This window comes from Nyctereutes procyonoides, unplaced genomic scaffold, assembly GCF_905146905.1.
Source record: "Nyctereutes procyonoides isolate TBG_1078 unplaced genomic scaffold, NYPRO_anot_genome, whole genome shotgun sequence".
Taxonomy (NCBI): Eukaryota; Metazoa; Chordata; class Mammalia; order Carnivora; family Canidae; genus Nyctereutes; species Nyctereutes procyonoides.
The window spans coordinates 7,379,269-7,400,725 of record NW_026575044.1 but is presented as its reverse complement, the minus strand read 5'-3'; the positions used below and the strand labels follow the sequence as shown (position 1 = coordinate 7,400,725).

At 42.3% G+C, this 21,457-nt stretch overlaps 1 protein-coding gene across 5 annotated transcripts in view; it reads right to left on the bottom strand.

Moving 5' to 3' along the window:
- Positions 1 to 21,457, bottom strand: part of SDCCAG8 (SHH signaling and ciliogenesis regulator SDCCAG8) — a 234,719-nt gene that overhangs the window by 24,514 nt on the left and 188,748 nt on the right. Inside the window, exon 18 of one of the 5 annotated variants that reach the window (XR_008664243.1) lies at positions 12,493 to 12,694. The exons of the other annotated variants lie outside the window; for them this stretch is intronic. The gene's annotated coding sequence lies outside the window, so the exon portion shown is untranslated. Of the gene's footprint in view, positions 1 to 12,492; positions 12,695 to 21,457 lie in introns of those variants that run through there. 5 annotated transcript variants of the gene reach the window in all.

Here is a 21,457-nt window from a genome sequence, read left to right as displayed (position 1 = left end):
TGGATGGTAAAAGGCATTAAAGTGGTAATTTCTTCCAATTGGTAGATAACAATTAAAATTATACTTCCCCCTCTGCGCCCCTCCTTCATCTCCCCAGATCCTACGTTCCGAAGACAAAGTGAGAATAGCCTAACACTTGAGGTGTTCAACATAAAATAAGCCTGGGGCGGGGGGCACAAAGGAATGTGTTTATAACCTGTGTAGATGAGATAGGAATGATTTTTTAATACAAAGAATTCACAAAATGAAATAGCACTCAATCTGAAATTTCTGGGTGATATCGGTATTCTTAAAGAAAATAGTTATTTATGAAAGAAATTGGTAACAATCTCCAGAGGTAATTTTCAGATGACCCTGTGTCAAGACAGTAAAAATCATTTGCCTCAGACCTCAGACACAAGTACACAAAAACGACGACAGTGTGAAGACGTGCAGATTTCTAGACACTGTGCCCTTTCCTCCCACTGGAGCCCAGTCGCAAATGCTCTAGGTTTCATTTCTTTTGGGGGCCAGGGGAGCCTTTGCATCATTATGCAGCAAAATAAACTATTTTCATTGCTCAAAGTACTTTAGATAGAAGTTGTAGTAGACATTTCCCACAGTTGACCAGAGCTTGCATTTTCTGTAACCTGGGTGCTCACTCCTTACTTGCTACCATTCTCTGGGGCTTGTACAGTTGGCCTCCCCACTTGTCATCAGGGGAGGGGGGGCGGGGGCTCAGACCCTGAAGGAGGTGTTACTGTAATTCAGGTGTGAGGCACATACTAGGCACCAATCAGAGACTCCCACCAGACTGGCAGCATCATAAAACTGGTTTGATCATTTGGTCAGATACCTCAACCAATTCTTTCACTGAATCAGCTACTCATCGCACCTTCCGTGAACCACCACAATGTATGATACACCATGGTGCCTCAGAGATGGTCATCCATCTCAATGGAGAGGCACACCCAACTTTCTAGTGGCTAAAGATGCTGCACTGAATACTTTAGTGGCTCTGAAATGACAACAAAATAAAATCTGTTTGCCCTAGAATACAGCCAAAATGTCCAAAGAGCTTGCTCAAGAGAACAACTCCAAAGATCTGCCCTCGCCAGAAGGGCTCCTGGGTCTTTCTGCCTCCATCTCTCAAAACAAGAACGGACAGAGAATTTGGCCATGGATAAAATAGTGTCAAAGCGTTGAATCACAGAGCCACCTCTCAAACATTTTGTATCAGGGAATAGAGTCCTGAGGTCACCGAAACTTCTCGGTAAACGGCTCGTGTGACCTAAAAGGCCAAAGAATTCGCTGCTATAGAATTAGTACTTTTTTTTTTTTTAATGCCACACACAAGATCCAGAATAGTGAAGGGACCCATTTCTTATGTGCTCAACACCTGGGGCCGCATAAAACTCTGAGATGACCCACTAAAGAATGAGAAGAGTTTCCATCTCTTGGGGTTTCTGGAAATTCTGGTGGGAGTACACACACCCCCAATAGCCAGGCAAGCTCCCTGGGAAAGGCCTTTGTCAGGAGGCACCAGAAGGAGGGGGGCGCGGCGCCCAGACCCCCCGCAGAGGGCCACGGGGCGAGGACCCAAGGATCATTAATTTCCAGGTCAGAGAGAAAGGAAAGTTCAGGCAGACATCCAGGCAGGGAGAGCCGGGAGCCTCATTCTAAGTTGCAAAGTTCAGAGTCAATTCTCCGAGTTTGAAGAACACTAAAAGAAGAATACATAACACTGGGGGAGAAAAAAGGGAAGCAGTACCCGCCGGAGGGCCGATTGCCTCTCCAGCAGCGGCAAGGCTGTTCCTGGGCTCGCAGGACCATTTGTTCTATTACACAATCTCCTGAAGCCATTTAGAGAGAGCTCAAACAACTGCCTGTACCAACACGACACATGGCTTCCCATCCCGACTCTTTGCTAATCCAGACGCTCCAACCATCTTTCTTTAAGATGCCATATGGTTGGCAGAAGCCTGTAGATCTAGCAGCACATCTGCTTGTATGTTTCTTCTTCCCCTCCATCCCCCTAACAAAAGAGGGGTAGAGAGACAGACCGAGAGGAGGGCATGCATGTTACCTCTGCCCACAGAATAGTTATTTCTTTGGAAGCTGGCTAACGAAACAAAACTATTAAAAGGGATGATCGGATGATCGAATATTATTCAGGATTCGCTCGCTCGTTTTGTTTTTTTTTTTTTTAACTTGACAACATGGCGATTTATTTGCTAGTCATGATTTAAAACAAGATTAGAAAAACAAAGGATGGCTGGTCTCCTTTTTCCAAAGCCTGATTACTTGCAAACCACTTCAAAGCTCTCCCTCTGGGAATCCTTGGGATGCTTTCTTGCCACAGGAAAGGGACAGCACCCTTGCCTGAAGCTATTTCTCCTCCTTTTTGGTCAAGGAAGACAGACAAGCTGCGAAACTAGCAGATACTCAGAGCCTGCTTTGTTAGCAAGCACGGCGCGGCTGTATGCTAATGAGCCGGCACCGACCCACTGCTTTTCGGTATGATGAGCAAAGATTGTTGACACTGTTGAAATCCTGGCTCTCCTGGCCTGTGAGCGCACGGGCTGCCTCCTTGGAATCTGGCCCCCTGAAAGACAGGCTGCAAAAAAATAATACATTCTACTCTCCTGATGACTGAAATCTGGCCATTTGTAACTTAGAACAGTTGGGGGTGGGGAGCGGGATTGGGAAAATATTCTAAAATATTTTATCAGGCCAGGAATCAGAAAGACACAGGTGACAGTGATGCGCTTCTCCCAAACTAAGAAGTTAAAGACGGTGGACGCCTGTGAGTGATGCGGGCCAGGACTCTGGCTTTCGGGAGCAAAAATCTGAAAGTGAGGGTGAGGGGCAGTTGCTGTAGCCTCTGGGACTTGGGGACAGCTGGGACATTCCCTCCGCACCCTGGCAGAGAGCCCTCTGCAGATGGGACAGCCCCACTGGTGGCACCATTCGGCTACAGGTGAAAAGCTAAGTTTTTGATCTTGTAAATTTGTTTGAACCGTGTGTTGGTTGCCCACGCATGGTTTTCCAAGTCTGTGGAAATGAGAGATGGTAAAAAAGCAAACCAAATATTCTACTGTTGCAAAGACCTTTTTTTTTTCTTCATAAGTCAAAGGGTGGAAAGGAAGCTCCGCAGTTTGAGTGCTGAGCAAGTTAAATGAAATATCCCTTCATCTGCCTGGAAACTAAGGGACAGGTATTATTATTTTGATTTAATAAATGTGGAGGCTGAGGCTTAATGAGGATAAAAGAAGAAGCAGAACTTCAGCAAAGCTGTGCAGCTAGGAACTGTCAACCCCAGAAGCCACACCAACCTCCCGTCAGGTTTGCAGGGACACTGCTGCACAGACACACCTCCTAGGATCTGCCCTGGGTCCAGGATGCCCACCTGAGCAGACCACTGTCAGCTGGCGACCAATAGGCTAGTTCAAATTCATATGCAGGCGAGAGCACCAAGCTGTAAATTCCGTTTACTTGAAATCTACACTATGAATGAAAATTCATGTAAGTGAAATGTAAAATGTAAAAACATGAGGAGAGACTAAAAAAGCATTGAATGTTATGATGAAAGTATGAGAATGCAGCCATTCAAAAAGTCTGCCCTTTAGATATCCCCCTTGAGGATGGCACAAGTCTTTGGACCACACTACCACTGCCTAGGTCGTGGGGGACATGTTCCTTCTTTCTGGAACTCCCTCCATAGCCTCGGGGTTTACAGACAGACACACACTCAAGTGTATAATAAACTCATTTCCTCAAAATCATATGTTTTAATATAAAATACACGCAGAGGATATTATACCACTCATTGAAGACACAACTGCTCAGATTAGATGCTGGAAGCCCGATTCTATTATCAACAGGAACAATAAACTATTATTGACAATTCTGTTGTTACCATTGAGATGTGGCTATGTAGAATGATGATTTTGAATCTTAAAAAAAAAAAATCTAGGTTGAAATCTGAGCATGATCCCAGGCAAATTCTTCTAAGCCTGTTTCATTTTCAATATAAAATGATTCTACTATCTCTCGGGACTATTTGGAGAATTAGAGACAATGTGTAAAGTGCCAGGCACTGCAGATTCTCAGTAAGTGAAAACACAATCATTGTTATTAATATTTTCAATAAAGTGCTTCAGAGCATATGCGAGGTGCTTCCACATACATGCACTTACCTAACTCTGAAAACAGCCCTGGAATGCAGAAGTGCTTTTTCTATCAAATGAAGAAAGATTCAATAATAAAATAACATTGGGGCACCTGGTGGCTCAGTCTGGTAAGCATCTGCTTTTGGTTCACGTCATGATCTCAGGGTCCTGGGACTGAGCCCCATGTTGTGGGCTCCCTGCTTGGGGGGGGGCGTACTTCTCCCTCTGCCCTCCCCCTGCTCATGCTTCCTTTCTTCCTCTCTCTCTCAAATAAATAAATAAAATCTTTAAAAAATAATAAAAATATAAATAAAATGATAATAATAAACTAAAGCAATAAACAATATGAACTATTATTACTATTTATTGAGCCTTTTCTCTGTGCAGTTACTATGCTAAGTGATTCCCCAGCCATTTTTAATCATTAACCTTCTCTTAAAGAAGGTATTATTGATACTATTGTGATTCTCATTTTATCAGAGATGCCACCAATATCTTGCCTACCTCACACAGTAAGTGGAGAGCCAGAAAGCAATTCCAGGTCTATCCTCTGAACCTATGATCCTAACAATAGTTATAAAACAGTGAAGGCAGGCCAGATGTCTCTGTTTAAAATCTGGTGCTCCTTTGTCTATACCACGCTGTCCTTGGATGGAACTTAAGTAAAGCTACTGCTGGACATTTGATAAGGAAGTTTCCTAGCATAAAAATCTTTGTCTACCAAATGTCCACACATGCTTAGTAGATTCTGTAGGGTCCATGATTCCAACCATGTACATTCATACAGAGCCTAAATGCTGGGTGCTCCCTACACACACACAGCACAGTGAGAAATTAAAGCAGGACATGGCATGTGCATTTGAATGCACTGCACACAGAAACACACACCGACAGAGCTGTCATTATGTATTTGAAATCTAGTTTAACATCACTGATATTGTTAGAAATTTCTTATCAAGAGAATAGTTTTTCAATACAAATTAACTATCAATAGAAGGCTTCTAAATCCAAATTATCTGCTCCGGATGCTAGAACATTTGGAGGCTGCTGCTTACATGCTGACGTGGGGCCCTGGGAGCTGTGATGCACATATGTGCCTAAGCAGACAGCTCTCCCCAGACAAAGCCCCGACCCCTCCCTGTGCCTCTCTCTTCTGGCGTCTGGGGCAGGGGACCCCAGGGGCTGTCATCTCAGGTGAGTTTTTATCTGACCTCTGCTCTTTCCCTCTCTGCCTCTCCATCTGATTGCACTCGGACTGATTTCCAAAATCCCCAGTTCCCCCACTGCTTCTAGATTCCTAATTTCACCACTGACTTCAACCCGTTTCAGAACAGAGTAGGATTTTAACCAACCAACCAACCAACCAACCAACCAACCAACCAACCAACCAACTTTGCTATCACTTCAATGCTTCCAGATTCATAAATCTTTAGTCACCTTTTCAATCAACAGTCAATAGCTTCCAGAAGGGTCTGAGCATAAGAGATCTGTGAACAGAGATGTGATGCTTGGAATGAGTGCTGTAGAAATACAAAGTGCCCCAAGGATTTCAAATTTAAAGGATTTAAGGCTCTTGAGAGTATTCTGGAATGGGAGCATTCTGATCTGTCAATGTAGGGCTATTAACCATACCCCTGAAGGTGAGACCCAGTGCCCCAGAGGCAGACACTGTGAATTGTTTGTCCTTCATTCATTTCAAGGCTGGAATAGCTCTGGATTACAGCATGAGAACAAAAATGCTGTTTTATTCTAATTTAGCTAAAGGTGTGGGGAGGACCTATTTAATACCCACCCCTCCTGGGGAAAAATACCAGCTCTGATTATGCCTTGGTCTCTGGGCCAAGCGCTTTAGCAACTCACAAAGCTAATGTTGATTGAGTTACTTACCATGCGCCAGGCACTGCTCTGAACATTTCTCTGTTATAATTCACGCAATCCTCCTAAGAACCCCACGAGATCCATAACACCACTGTCATAATCTTACAGATGGAGACGTTTAGGCCCATGTTAAGTAGCTTGCCCCACATCACAGAGCCCAGGGGTGGGCAGAGCCAGTACTGGAAACCATGCCATCTGGGTTCAGAATGCACACTCTGAATGCCCCTTCCCTACGATGACTCTCAGGGACATTTAGTAGGAAAGGATATGATTCTCAGCCTACCAGCCATGGGAATTTGGTGCTACTTAGCCTCTCGGTGCCCAAATTTCTTCAAAGTAAAATCTCGTTTTCCCCATACTTGTCCCACCTGTTTCACAAGATTATTGGAAGACTTCATCTGATATTCATATTCTCACGCATGTGATTCTCTGCTTCCTTTTCCCTTTGTGCACAAGTCTTGGGTAGGCCCAAATTGTGACCTTTTTGAAGGGAGGGCCAGCATCTGATATATCTAGGTAGCCCCTGTGGCCAGGGCTCACGGTTGGCTGTGACTGCCTTCATCATTGCCTCAGAAATGGCCTCTTTGGGTGTGCTTAGGGGCCCTAAAATGAAAAACCAAGGATCTCTTGCTTTGCAGTTGAAGAAGGGGCATAGATTAGTTCAGCCTGTATTTACTGTTTAAATCCCTTTCCTGAATGATCTCAGATAAAATGAAAAGGCAGTGAAATCAGCCAGCCAGCCCCACAAAGTATACAGGGACTCTGACCTGGAATAAAAAAACATGTGGTGTCTTCTCTCCTGGAAGCCCCTGAGGTCAGCCTTGTCTTCTGCCCATGGCACTCAGGGGATACAAAAAATACTACCACAGCAAGGGAGTGAAGGCAGCTAACGTGATGGGAGACAAGATTAGATATAAAACAGAAATACTTCCTTTCCAGAGAGAGAAAATTGTTAATACAAATGAACAGCTGTTTGGGAAGAAAACATTATTTCCCAAACCCAGACAAAGCTCTATTTATTACATTTCAGAGACACTTAAATTATAGTGTCTGAAAGCTATCTTATGAGTATATGTGACACCTAAATTATCCCAAAATCTAAAAGGTTAAGCCACAATAAAGGCTTTACTGTGAGAAAGACACACAGAGAGAAAGTTTCTTTTTTTCCTCAAAGGAGCAGGTGAATAAATTCAGTGTGTAGCAGAACCAAAGGAGTACTGAATCCCAGCACCAAACTTTCTGGAAATCCAATAGAATATCAAATTCAAACTTCATTCCAAGATGCTAATGCATGCTATTTAAAAATCTAAATGTGTAGTTCACTATTCCCAGTGGTCTGTTCATACTCTTGTGTTCACAAGGGTTCTCCTGGCACTCGGCTGCTCCCAGTTCCAGGCCTGCCCCAGGTGCTCCACAGAAGTCCTGGAATGTTCTCTGGAACATGCTCACAGTGCTAGGCCAGTCCTGTTATGGGAGCTGCTAGATGTGGCATCAACTCTGACCCTCCCAAGGCTCACCAACACCTTTCCCACTGACTAGCTGTGTCTGACCACCTGGGGGCATCTCTGGAAAGTAGACTGTCACACCCTGGTAAAAAATTCTGGTTAAGAGAAAGAGAAAAAAAATTATATTTATTTGGGTCTAGGGAATGTTGTACAGTGGACCACGTGGCCAGATTAGGAGGCAAAATCCACAACTGCCTGTGATGTTCTTCAGTCTCGTGCTCCCTTACCTCGGGGTAACTTGAACTCCAATGCCAAGGGGCCACCCACTATCTTCATCACCCTGCGTGAGCACAGTTGCTTCTCTCCTTCCTCCAGTGTCTTGTTTTGTTCTACCTTACTTCTGATGCACCTCGTGGGGTGCTGTACAGCTTAGTGAGTTAGCGAAGGCTTGAGATTCCTCGAACGAGAGGTGTTATGGTGTTATGTAAATACACAGTATTATTTTGTCTTTATTCCAGCATTACTGGTTTGAAATAGTTCAGTGTGTGTAAATATGTTTAATAATGTGTATTAATTAGATTTTTTTAGTAATTCCCTGGCATCCCAGTTAACTAAGTTGTAGCAGGCTCACTTGTACAGTCAACTATTAAGTATAGTCTCAGATAACTATCCACTGGTCTTTGTCCCACTCAAAGCAAATTCTAGTGAAGTGAATATCTACTCAGTGCTTGTAATTGTTTACCTGAAGACAAGACTGAATCACTACGTTGTGACCTCCCGTGGAAATAAAGAGGCAGGTTCACAACAGAGCCACCAGCTCTATCCAGAGAATGGGAATGTGTGTGCAAGTTCCCTGTAAACAATTAGTATGACCAAAAAGCCCAAATGTACAATATTCAGAAAAAAAAAATAGTTTAAATACCACCAATACCACTACCCCTTTAAAATGAAATTTCCAAAAATAAATATTACTCAGAAGATCAAGTGTTTGTCAGGGCCATGTTAACTCTTGCTAGCCACTTTTGTTGCCCTCCATGAATATCATTGTGTCCAACCAGGTCAGCAATGTTGGGTCAAGAGGATCTGATCATGGCAACCCACCTTGCTTTACAAGGTTCTGAATAAAGGGTTATTTCCATCCTTCTCTCTAGACAACAGCCACCTACACCTACACAATTTCATAGGAACACTGAGAGTTCACACGATTATACAGACAGGTATTTCCAGGAGATACTGCTTTTTAAATATCTTGTGTGGGCATGTGCCCATGTGGCAGAGTGGTCTCATTATCTTCCCCATCACAGATGGCAGAGAGTACCTCCCATGCAAACGGAGTCAAAAGCACAGGCTCTAGAATTATCATAAAGATGGGGAGAAGGTGTCAATGAATTACTGAAAAACTCACAAAACTCATCATATGCTGAGTTAAATGAGTAATGTTACCATAGAGAACATGTTTTGTTATGTATATTATTTTCTCCCTCCCAAGTTAAAAATCTGCTCAGAGACCCACACTGTGATTGGATTTTGCTATAGGGGCATTATAAGAAGTGCTTGAGTCTTGGCTGGACAGCCATGGGAACACTCCCTGCTAGCTGACTGAGCCACCAGGAGGCATAGAACCATGCCTCAACATTGGGAACATAAAGAGGTCAGACAGAAATCACGTGCTGCTTCTTATCTTGGGTCTTAACTCTAAAATTATCTTCTAGGGGCGCCTGGGTGGCTCAGTAGTTTAGGCATCCAACCCTTGGTATTGGTTCAGGTAGTGATCTTGGGGTTGTGGGATCGAGCCCCATGTCGGGCTCCATGCTCAGTGCAGAGTCTGCTTGTCCATCTCCCTCTGCTCCTCCTTCCACTCTCTCTCTCTCTCTCAAATAAAATAATTTAAAAAAATAAAATAAATAAAATGATCTTTCAAAGTGTGGAATCCAAAGAATATGGTTAGAAAAAGTGGGGTCTTTTTTTGTTTTTGTTTTTCTCTCTGCATGCACTGTGTTCTCTTTAGGAATCAAGAATCACTCCTCTACAAAACCTTATCTGATCTCCCCCTACCTGTTCCTTCTTCTGAGTTCCTCTTTATGGCTTTTACTGCAGAGCATCGTAACTGTCTCCAGCACTAAGAGGCTGGTTCTTATGGGTATCCACAATGTCCAGCACAGAGCCTACCAAAGGTAGGTGTTGAACAAAAGAAGGAATTGCAATGCTGGCATCATAGATTGTGCTTATAAAGCACCTACTGGCCTGAAATCAGATAGCACCACGGTATAAATTCAAAGATTTGCTCTATATAGAGAGCTTTCAAAGAAACCTCAGCAAAAGTTACCATTTCCACATTCAGTTGAAGTAGAGTTAGTTGCATCTGTGGAAGTCATGTTGCTTTTGCTTTCTGAAGAATGTGGGTTTTTTCCCCCCTAAAAGAAAACCAGATGAAAGAAAGGGCAATGCCTTGGTGCAGAGAAGGCCTTGGGGACTTTCTAGGAAAACAATTTCATTGGCAGCAGCTGGAGATTCAGCAGCACTATGATTTCGCTAAAGCTGTTTAAATACCATACACACTATAGATGCTCGTGTTTTCTAGCTGACCAAGAGGCAGGGACTTTACCACAACGTGAAGAAAAGACCACAGCATTCATCTGTTTAACATACATTTACCAAACACTTCCAATGTCCTCTCTACTGGGTACTGAGAAATGGGGGAGAACAAGACCGATAGGATTTCACTCCAAGGAAGTCATGTGGTTGTTAACAAGATCCATATTTGTGGGAATTTTGCAAAGATGCTTCTGGGAAAGTGCTAGGAGAAAAACCTCACTGGTGGAAAGGAGGCAAGTTAAATCTAACCTCCTCTGATTGAGATTAAGAAATCATAGAGTGATGTCACTGAGGTGACATGATTCAGTTAGATTTGTTTAAACAGAATTCAAATGCATTTTTTGAGCTCCAGTTACAGTGGCTACTCAAATATATTGGATACCGGCCCCTCCCCTCACAGAGGTCACCGCACCTCTACAAAGACCTTTGCACATGGGTAAGGAAGGCAACAAACAGGTGTGCGAGCTGAGGGCCCAGGGGCAGGTGAGTAGTCTTCGACTTCAGAAGACAAATTCATTCAAGAAAGTTTCTCCATTAACTCCACAGCATTGTGTGTTACTGATAAACAACAATAACAAAAAGGCACCACAGTACATTTACAGGCACCAATAACCCTGAAATAGAATAGGATGGAAATAAAATGGACTGTCTAACTGATAACAAAGGTTTCAGTGCAATCAGTTTCAAAACACCGCAGAATAGTACTGTAGTGCAAATCTGACTGGATGTGCCAAGAGAGAAAATGTTTCCCGTCGATGCAGATTTTTTGAGACTAAGAAAATGGACTTCTAAAGCTTCTCAAGGACTCTGCTAGTCATGCCACAGACAGTTAGAAGGAACTGCTAACTCCTGAAGCCACGCTGCAGGATTAAAACAAAGACTGCAGAGATGCTGCTTTCCCCAACCAGCATGCACGGGATGGCGAGGCCAGGGACACCGTTCAGAGTGCATAGGGGAACTGGCATGCTGACCCACTGTACTTTCTCTTTGATCAACCTTATATTTGACTGTATTTTAGTAAATTATCCATGTAGTTGTATTTTGACAGCTCTCTTTACAGCAGTAAAACAAAATGTGTGCATCGCAAATGGCAAAGATTCAAATTTCAGCTATGTTTATCCAAAATAGCACTGAACTGCTTCTGTACTTATGCTATACTGCCTACAGCTTTACGGAAGGGAAGACAGATGGGATGAATTTAGCAGGGAAACAGCTGTGGCTTGAAGAAGAGACAAGCAAAAGTTTTGCTATCAGGCTTCATTATGTATCAAGGTACCAGTAAAATGTGTATCCGTAAGGCAGCCAAAAAAGTGTTTTTCATTTGACTAGTGATAATTACCCTTTCTCAACAGCTGACAATGTTCTAAGTGGCATTAAATAGGTATAATAATTAAGCAATAAGATACAACAGGCAGTGCCCTACTGGGAATCATGGTTCCCCTCAGGTGAGCTGGAAGGCGCAGGCAAACGGCCGCTGACTTCAACCACCTGAGAGATGCAGCAAGCCCCACAAATGGCTGGCAGAAGTGCACACAAATAGGAAACGGGAGTAAGAACTCCCAGGCAAGACTGGATGTTGGGAGCTTATCAGCGTGACGATGACATCACTGAGAGAAAGTTACGCACTCACCCCCAGCCTTGTCCCCCCACTCTTAATGATCAACATGCGCCCTTGGCACTTTGCCCCCACTGGACCCACGATTCCTCAAGCTTGTGGAAATGGAGGTTTGGGCTGCTTATCCTCCAAAACATCTTTGTCCAATTAGATGTTCCCCAAGACTGGGCTGTGTCAACTGTCAGAGAAGAGGAAATTTCCAGGCTTCACAGTGGTGAGGTGGTGATCAGTCACTTTGCCAGTTAAGCACTCTGGTGGACCATTCCTGGCTGCTACTGATTCCAACCTCACGTGTACCCTCAGGGAAAACTGATAGTTGTGCTGCTGCAAATCATAGAGACACTCTTATTCAATAGTGCTCACTGCACAAACTCTGCATTTAAAGGAAGAAACCATGCATTTTGTGAAAAAAAAATTGTGTCTCTTTATTTTGCCTTAAGTAGAGGCCTCTATTGGATGAACAAAAAAGAGAAAACATATATACATTTATATATCATATATGCACATGATTAACACCTGATAAACTGCTCAATTAAAGTTTTTTTATAAATCTAGTTTGGGTCTTGCTGATGAATAACACCCTTCTGCTCCACCCAGATCCATAACATTCATACTCCACCCAGATCCATAACATTAATACTCCACTGTAACAGAAAGGAGCCACACACAGCCTAAAAATGGAACAAACATACTGCAACAGATAGGCAATACTCTCCCTGAGTGGTAAGATGTGGAAAGCATTAACATGTTCAAAAACATGTGCGAACAGATGAGAAACTCACTGCCTTCCCGAGTATATCAGCATTGCCTTCTATTCACACTTGGGCAAGGGGTTGTCCTTTTTTTTTCTTTGACATACACCTATTGTCCTCAGGTAGCTTTTTTGTAAGGTTCCTCCACTTTTCCAGTGACTTTTGTTCCTGGAAACACTTCTCAGAATCTACCTGACTGCGTCTTGACAAGTCCCCCGAGAGTCACTGCTTCTCTAGGTCCACTGGTACCATCATCCCCTTTAAAGGAAGAAAGACAGTGAGGTGTAGTGAGCACGCAGGCTCTGGAGTCAGGCAAACCTCTTGTAGGGCACTGAGTGTCATGTCACAGTAAACTGTCATACTTAGCAACGATGTTTTTTATTATGGGGAGAAAAGATTTTACTAAATTGCCCTTCCTGCCATTCCTTTATTTTAAATTATCATTACTCTTCATTTCCTTCTCACTATTCATCAATCTCAAATTAAGGTAACAGAAACATATTTGAGAGGGTGACTATTTTAGGCTTTCTACCCACATTTTATCCCACTAATCAGCATGTCAGGTTTTCACATGGAGACACAGGATACTCAGGTGTAAAATATGTGTACAACGCTTATGTTATGTATGTTGGGACTCCAGATACTGATTGGATGCTGCTGTGGGACCACAGTCATGGTTTAGTGACAGGATAGCAGCTCAGAAAACATAAAATAATACCATATTTGATTGGTACGACCGCAAGAACTCTTTAAAAATTGGTAGCGTGCAGAGCACCTGGGTGGCTTAGTCAGTTAAGCATCTGACTTTTCATTTACTCAGGTCATAATCTCAGAGTCGTGAGATCGAGCCCCATATTCACTGGGGAGTCTGTTTAAGATTCTCTCTCTCCCTCTCCCTCTGCCCCTCCCTGCAGGTTTGCTCTATCAAATAAGTAAATAAATCTTTAAAAATCAGTCAATAGATAAATAAATAAATATTGGTATGATGGGAGCTAAAATATTCCTAAGATTCTTCACATCTGCATCCCTTCTTCATAGACATGGGAGCAATACTGCATGGGTTCAGCTTCCACCTCTGTTCTGTAGTAGCTGTGTGACTCCACTGTGCCTTAGTTTCCTCAGTAGTACTTGCCTCATAGGGTTGATGTAAGAATTAGACATGTTAATAAAGGTAAGTACTTAAAACAAAGACAATACTATCTAAAGTTAGCTGCTGCTATAATAATTCTTTTTTTAAAGATTTTATTTATTTATTTGAGGGAGAGAGAGAGAGAGAGAGAGAGCAAGCAGGGGGAGGAGCATAAGGAGACGGACAAGCAGACTCTACGCTGAGTGTGGAGCCTGACACAGGGCCTGATTCCATGACCCTGAGATCATAACCTGAGCCAAAATCAAGAGTCGGACACTCAAGTGACTGAGCCACTCAGGTGCCCCAGCTGCTGCTATAATAATGATAATAATTGTAATGATAATTTACTACATATTTATTATGTGTTATATAATTATGTAGTATGTAATAATTATCATTACTGTGAGGTGTGTCAGAAAATTTGTACATGGTAGCAACAGGTTTAGTACAATGTATAATGGCTATCAAACCACAAAAACTGGGAGTCAAGAAGTCTGGAACCAAGAACCCTTAAGGCATGAAATGAGAGTACAGACAGGGTCCTGGGCCCATAAGGCTGAAGGTGTGGATGAATTACTCTTATAGCAAAGATCGTAAGATCATCATCTTGAATGGCCAGATTTCTTTGTAAGAAGTATGCTCCTAGATTTAGTGACTTGCTCAGATACAAAGTCAAGATCAAATTGAACTGTGTCTTGTACCTCTTGAGACCTCATATCAGGATGGATCCTGAAGGTTTCTACAGAGACATCTCTATCCATACCAGGATGCTTAATTATATTTCTGACACAGAGAGATACAGTAGATATTGCAGCCAAAAAGAGAAGAAAGCACATGCCAGTCCAGCAGCAATGCTGGCTCAGTGCAAGTCAACAAAGTCTCTGTCTCTTGCTTTCCTCATGTTGTAAGTGATGATAACCACCCTTGATAACCACTTAACTGAGGGGATGGAGAGTGCCAAATGAAATTCATAAAGCATGCATGAGGTTGCAATCATACAAACACAGAAATGATCTTTCAAGAATCAATTTTGAGTGGCTTCAATCAATACGTTAATGACAAAAGCTTTCTAAAACTAATGAAACATTAAACTTAAGATACTGTACTTTGACATCAACCACCGACAGTACAAATGTCATGTTTGCACAAGGACTGCCACCAGCAAAAAGTTTGGAAATAAATATACTGCATTTAAAAAAAACATTTCTCAATGCACAATGTCAGTCAACAATGGTGGGAAGCCATTATGAAAATGGAGACTGATGCACCAGGCAAAGCCAAGGCATTTCTACTTAAAGGGTAGATTCTTTCCCTCTATTTTCTGTATGGCTGCTTTATTACATTTAAAAAGAAAGAACTGTGCCTTGGATGCAAAACCAACTCTGAAACAATGTGGACATTTACATGAGTTATCTCTAGTTTTGTGATAATTTTCATTGTGATTGGACAGAGAGAATGAAACTTCCTTCGTTTCTCCAGGATCAACACAGGAGACACAGGCTAAACTTGAATATCCACAGGATTCTTTGCATAAAGAAAAATTAGGAAATAATCAATAAGCCAATTGTGATAAAGCAGGACACCCATTTATTACTCCAAGCACTAATGTTTCTAGCATGCGAGATGAATACCTCTAATTCCTGCATCCATTTTCATTTTTGGAAGTTCATCTCTGTATATTCTGTGACAATCTGCTCCCCTAGAATTTGGAATTTGAATAGAGCAGATTTGGTTGCTTTTTTTTTCCCCAGATGAATGCACAAAGACCCTTAAAAAACAAATGTTCTTTAGAAGACAGCACGATGAGGGTATTTCACATTTATTAAAAATACAGCATCCACCAAAAGACCTTCAGGCTGAGCTCTGGCCACACCACTCCCCCAGGCCAATCCCACAATAGGAAGTTAAATAGAAGCATAATAAAAGGTCCAGGAAAAAGCACAATGAGAAAGAGGGAATAAAGATGGAAGGCTGCCCCCTCAAAATAAAAAGAAAAGAAAGAAAGAACCTCCCTCTCACCAAAAACAAAAGGTAAACTACTTTCCCTGGCCCCACCTCCCCTTTTTAATGCTGGGAGTGACCCACTCTGACCTAGGTATATTCGAATAAAAATAAAGGCGAAAAGACTGATTTTCCTTATGTGTTTGCATGAAAAGAATCACAGACACAGCTAACAGCTCACTCTAATGTCTTCTAAGAAATCTTTTTCCAAAGCAGATTCTTCCACACTGCCTTTATTATAACTGAGGCATCCATTTTTTAAAAATACTTTTTCTTTTGCCACTGTCTGCCCAAATTTGTCCTGACTCTACTGCGGGCTCTGTGAACAAATCCCCTAAGATGCATCTCCCCACACACATCTTTTAGCTTTCAATAACCCGAATGGCCCATTGAACACACGACCTGCACCTGCATGACCCAGACCAGCTCCAGAACTGTAAGGGAAGGAATTTCCTCACTGGCAAGGGCAGGATCCAGGATGAAGACAGAACCTAACCCATCTTCTCACACCTAATTACATCAGGCTTTTCCTTTCAGTTGACCAACACAAGAAGAGGAGGGAGAGGCAAGACTTTCCATCAAGACAAACTCTACAAGCTGCTGCATGCCCTGGATGAGTTGGAGGACACACAAAAGTTGGGTGGTGAAGACCAGAAGGGAGGCTAGTGCTCCGAGCTCCCCCTTCGTGACCCCTTCCCCGCCCGGGGAAGGTAATCATTCCACTCCTCCAGTCTCTGAAAATGCATGCCTTGGGCGCAGAGCCCATTGTGACCCATGTTTGTTCCCTTAGGGCCCAGGATAAGTGCCCCAACAAATCCTGGGAGAAACATGAAATGGCTGGTTTGTTGGGTCACATCCTCAAATGTACTCTGCCCTTGAAATGTGGCACAGAGGGTTCTAACCAACTGAATCACGGTTTATAAGCATTACGAGGAAAATTTACTACAAGGATTCTGTTGCTAAGTGAGGAATGACCACTTAACTAATCCATTTTGGAAATTTGATTTAATATATCGGGTTTGCCTAGAGCGAGATATAGTGACACCAGCTTGGCTTTCTATCAAGCTGAATTTGGAGTAGACATTTTGATTTAGGGTCATTTATTAAATTCCAGAGCCTCCGGTTTCTTAGCCCAATTGAGTGTGATCAAGATAGATTGAAGCAAAGCAATTATATGTTTAGCAGTTGGCCCACTTTTCCACATTAGGAGAGAAAAAGACTGCAAAATTGCCTAGGAAAGTTTTTGTTGCAGCTTTTAAAACGTTATATTCCTTCATTCTGAAATACAAAGATTCCCTTCTTTTAATACTGTTGTACTTTTCTTTAAAATTGTGCCCTCAGTTTTTCTTATTTTATGCATTATAACATTTTTATTAAAAGCAGTATACATAACCTTAAAATTAATACTGATTTGGGTTATGGAAACTAAAATGAACGCCGTTACAAAGTTAATCTATTCTACTTCCCCAGGAAATTTTCTCACACCCGCACTGTGAGCGGCACATCTGGTGCACTTACTGAAATCCTAACCACACAGATGGTCTCATCCGGCTGCTGTGTCGCTCACTGTGCAAGGCACGGGAGCCAGTAGTGAGCTCTTCTCTCCAGCTGCTCAGCACCCAGTGGAGACAGGCCGATGTAACCGGGAGACAGTGCAGGTTACAGGTGGAGCATGCTTTTAGAAACCTCAATGATTTCATAATATGACCTCTGATAAAAATTTTTGACCAAACCTGGTCCAGTTTCTCTGAGCCTCCTTCTCAACTCGGCTTTGACTTTGGCCTTTAGGGTAGGGTCTGCCCTTGTCAGGCCTGCATTGCCCAGAATATTGTCTGATATCTGATCAACTTTGACATCTGATCAGAATTCCTCCTCCTCTTACCATTCTCCAGCTGGTGTATGTTCACCCTGCCTGCTTTCAGGAAGAGTCCTCTCAGGCTGCTTTAGCCAGAACCCCCTTTTGCCATCTTTCCATCCACGGATTCCCCTGCACCCACTCCATCCTGCTCCTCACCTATAGAACCCCACTCTTTCTTCCAATTTGAAATTGAGGCTACTTCTATATTATGGTCTCACCTCCTGCCCCCAATTTGCAATAGGTCCTGAATACAATTGTTCTTACTGCCTTAACTCCTGTCAGGCTCTGATTTTTCCTTGACACCTCCCCAAGCCACACTCTGCTCCTCTGGAGAACAAGCCCATGACTATCAATAGTAATAATAAATGAGATAATAATATATTACGCTTAGCTAGAGCCAAATCCACATTAGCCACCCCCTAAAACGCTACCCCTTTTCTTATTCATACTTCAGCTGTGCTTCCTAATACCCCAGTGGGATACATAGACCATAATGTCCTGGACTTCAGGGCAGGAAGATATGCACTTGGAGCAGATGCATCACCTGCACAGTCCCAAGATGACCCCATGTTAAGGAGGCCTTTCCACCCTAATGACAGTGTAGCCTGTCAACAGAAAACTTAATTTTTATCCTGTGACAATTAGTTCTCAGGTGTTCTGCTCAGGCTGTATGTCTCAGACCCATTGTCTCAAAGGCAAGACAATACTAATAATCCATCTTGCACAGCGTATATGAAAAAGAAGTATCTATTTCATGTTTTAAAGGTCATTGAATATATAACAGCTAGATAGTTGAAGCAAAATACCATATTCATCAGTGAAATAGGAAAGTTTAGCAGCATTCATCTGTTCTCATTTTAAATTTACCACAGTATGTAAATGAGAGGATTTAAAAAAGCACCAAGCAAAAATCTGAGCTAGGTGCGAATGAAAAGCACAATCAGAAGCAAATTTGTGAGCTTGAAGTGCAGGAGTTTGCCAAATGGGCTGGTGCTTAGATTTTACTACTAATCTGAGTTTATATAAAGCCAATAGAAAGATCCCAATTATTGTTAAATACCCAGAGTAGAAATTTGCTGCTAAACTGCTGTATAGTATCGGTCTCAGGTTGGCTTTTGTAAACATCTTATTTTATGTACTGAAATTATCACAAGAATACCACACAGAAAGCTGAACTTTAAACACAGTCCTAGTCACACACACACACACAAAAAAAATGTCTGAAGAAAATAAACAAAATACAATTCGGATTAGAGATGGAATTGCCTGATTTTAAAAATATTTCGCAGTAGTTGAGAGAATCTGCTTAACCAGAAACAGCAGTTATTCTACCCACTTAACATCTCAAAATATAATTGATGGCAAAATGAGATAATCTGATCATTCTCTGCAGGAGTTCCTTAGGTTTAGAACGTACATCCGCAGTATCAGACATTCATACCGCATCAGTAATTGCACAAGGGTGAGTTTGGGACTCATGTTTTTGTAGATCTTGGTGGGCCAGTATGTTACCTTGAGACTTCAGCCCACTGTTTAAACAATACCCAGTCTGGTTTCTATAGAATGAACTACCTTCAAACACAAAATGAACCATATTACATGAAGCCAAAGGGAAAGCAAAACTCAAAAGCCTTGTACCTTCTGTAACCTAAGAGTTAGGGGGTTTGGGTGTTCCTACTGTGCTAATCCTATAGACTTGGCCTGGGGCCCTGAGCCTACCAACAGGAGTGGAATTTAGAGACAGAAAGAACCTAGGCAACCATAGGGTCCAGCCGAGAGACAAGGAGACAGACCCCAATGCAGGTGCTGATGGAATGCAGTTCCACAGTCAATTCTGTGACAGCATTGAGCATAAAGCCCAGGTTGACTTTCCAGAGTCTCCTGATGCTTGTGATTACCTTTACCTCTTTTCTTAAGTAACATCATGACATTTATTCAACTCTGAAAAATGGGGATAGTAAAAGAAAGGTCTTTTCTACCTCATAATGTTGAATCACTGGAAATGTTTCACTTTCTGAGTGCCCCACTATGTTTCAGGCACTGTTCTAGGCAGTAGGAGACTGGTCATGAGCAAGACAGACAAGTCTCAACTCATGGCACTGACATTCTAGGCAAGGAAACTAAACAGAGTAAGTGTGGAGAATGGGGGGAGGTCAGGAATTCTTTGATATTTTTGAGAGTCTGACTGAGGATCAGACCTAGAACCTTGCCTGGCATAATGCAGGCACTCAAAAACTAACTGGATCTGATTCCCAGAAAAGAAATGCATAAACATTAGATTTTTGCATCCATTTTTGGAAGATTCACTTAATCTTTGGATTTCAGCTTAAGAATTTCATTGCAGGGGTGCCTGGGTGATGCAGTTGATTGGGCTTCTGCCTTGGGCTCAGATCATGGTCCTGGGGTCCTCGGATCCAGCCTTGAGAGCCCACTTCTCCCTCTGCCCCTCCCCCTCCACTTATATGATCGCTCTCTCATCTCTCTCAAATGAATAAATAATAACTAAAAAAAAAAAAAAAAGACTCTTGTTACAGAGGGAAGGGAGGAGAGGTCTATGATGGTGATGAAGCCAGGGGTGGGGAAGGGCCCAGAACCAGGAGGAAAACATGATGAAAACAGATCATTATAAGGTAAAGATACAAGTGCTGGACAAGAAATCAAAAGGGCAAAATGAACAAACAGAGGGAGGAAGCTAACCATGCTTGGAAGGGGTTAGTCAGGGAGGGTTTCTGAGAAGGAGCAGAGCCTTGTCTTTAAAATTTTTTCTACTGTTTCTATTTCCTTTTACAAAGTAACATGTGCTCAGTGCAAGAAACTTACAAATTCTTGGAAAACTGAAGAAAATACACCAATAACCCCAGTGCTTAGAAACAGCTAAGTAGGGATCCCTGGGTGGTGCAGCAGTTTGGTGCCTGCCTTTGGCCCAGGGCACGATCCTGGAGACGAGGGATGGATTCCCACATCGGGCTCCTGCTTCTCTCTCTGCCTGTGTCTCTGCCTCTCTCTCTCTGTGTGACTATCATAAATAAATAAAAATTAAAAAAAAAACATACAGCTAAGTAAACTATGACTCTCCTAGGTGTGCACATGTATGTGCCTGTGTGTGTGTTTGTGTAACAGGATGGGCAACAATGTATTTACTGGGTGTTTCAGTGAAACAATTTGATAATCTGAGAAGATTCCAGAGGTACTGCTGAAGTTTTGTGCTCATGAGCTGGCCTCCTATGCAGTTTCTTAAACTCTGGGTCATGAGCCACTAGTAGATTATAAAATAAAAAAAAAATATGGATTGCAGTCTACAGTGAAGGTAAGTACTATTTTATTAAACTTTGTTTTGCGGTATGTGTATGGGTGTGAGGTTTTTACTCCAGATGCAGGCTCCTTGAATGTATGTGCTGGGGCCAACTTGGATTATTCTCCATAACAGGGGTAAGGAATTAGCATTCTCAGGGCGTGACAAAGCAAAGACTGAGAGTGATAAGGAGAGAAAAAGCCAGAGAGAAGACACAGGTGCCTGAGTGGAAATACAGTCTTGAAAGGACTTTGAAAGAGAGAACCATATCAATGGAGACTGATAGGTTGCTTCTACGGGATGTGTGGTATGAATGCCCATCATCTTCTTTCTTATAATATCCTCTACAGTAACACCCATGCTGATCAGCAGTGCTTTGTGCATATGAAGCCTTTTGGGGAACTCAGAGAGATGCCGAGTTCCACATATGAGTTGGCACAGAGCAAAAATTGAGTCCACATGTGTGGGATATAAAAGCTAGAGTGTGAAGAAGATATTTTGGGTATATATCTGTATCTATTTTTTTTGGCAAAAATGAAATCATATAAGATATACTACTTTTATCCTATTTCCCCTTGCAGATATGGAGATATTTTGAACATCTGTCATGTCAATAAGCACTTTTCTATGAATAAGTGACTTTATTGGCATTTTAGAGTTCCACTGTAGGGAATTTATGTAAGCCGTTTATGTAACTAATCTTCTAATATTGGACATTTTGATTACTTAATATTTTGATTT